This window comes from Acyrthosiphon pisum, chromosome A2 (genome assembly GCF_005508785.2).
Source record: "Acyrthosiphon pisum isolate AL4f chromosome A2, pea_aphid_22Mar2018_4r6ur, whole genome shotgun sequence".
Taxonomy (NCBI): domain Eukaryota; kingdom Metazoa; phylum Arthropoda; class Insecta; order Hemiptera; family Aphididae; genus Acyrthosiphon; species Acyrthosiphon pisum.
This window is the reverse complement of record NC_042495.1, coordinates 67,762,472-67,763,622: the sequence shown is the minus strand read 5'-3', so window position 1 is coordinate 67,763,622 and position 1,151 is coordinate 67,762,472. Positions and strand designations below refer to the sequence as shown.

The following is a 1,151-nucleotide window of genomic DNA, read 5'->3' as shown; positions in this document are numbered from 1 at the left end:
TATTAAAACATTTGTCATGATGTTTGTCAATACATATGATAATTCATATAATAATTCATTTTTAAATTAGTACCTATGAAATCTTTGAAACAACTTTGAAATCAAAAAATGACCGTAGATACATGAAATTCTGACTGAATGTTTATATTAGCATTTTCTATACACCATAAAATTTTCAAAATATTTTGTCTTATTTTGAGCTCTTTACGGACATTGTCAGTTTTCATTTTTTTTTAGTTTTTTTTCTAAAAATATCAATAAAATTTTATTTGTTGATCAAAAAAGCTTGAAAATTTAATAAAAGGCTCCTAGTATATTGTTTCAAAAGCAGATGAAAAATATTAAAAATCCTTATAGTTATAGTTTTTTTTATAAGCATTTAAAGTTCAAAAATTGACAAAATATGGAAAAATCACGAAAATTAGCAAATTATTTTAAGATAAGAATTCGTAAAAATTTTTCTTTTTAAATTTAAGATTTTAAAATGTAATACAAGATTCCTTATAAGATTATCTACCTTTATCAAACAAAAAATATCTATAAAAAAGTCAAATTCAAATTTTTACATTGGATATTCACTCGATTTCTCATGTAGCGATTTCCTTATTTTGTTGTAATTCAAAAACGAATAACTGTAGATACATGAAAATTTTACGGAATGTTTATATTAGTATTTTCTATATACGATGAAATGTTGAAAATAACTTGACACTTTTTGAGCTGTTTACGGACATGGTCAGTTTTTAATTTTTTTAGTTTTTTTTTTCTATAAATATCAATAAAGTTTTATCTGTTGGACCAAAAAGTGTAAAAATTTAATACAAAGCTTCTGATATATTGTTACAATATCAGTTGAAAAATATTAAAAATACATAGGTACAATTTTTTTTTATAAGCATTTAAAGATCGAATTTTTACAAAATGTATCAAATTTAAAATTTAATAATTATTTCGTAGTTAAAAATTTATAAAATGTTCAATTTTTATATCTAAGGATTAAAAATGTAAAACAAGATTCCACCTAAGTAGTTAATTCTGTTACCAAAAAATCTAAAAAATACATGAGCAATTTATTTTTATAGTCATTTTAAGCTCAAATTTGGACGAAATCACATATTAAAAAACCTGGAATAACTATTTTAGTTATTTTG

The 1,151-nt window shown here is 21.1% G+C and overlaps 1 protein-coding gene across 1 annotated transcript in view; it reads right to left on the bottom strand.

Annotated features, from left to right (window-relative positions):
• The window catches only part of LOC107883042, a 4,481-nt gene that overhangs the window by 831 nt on the left and 2,499 nt on the right, over positions 1-1,151 (bottom strand). The window lies entirely within an intron of this gene.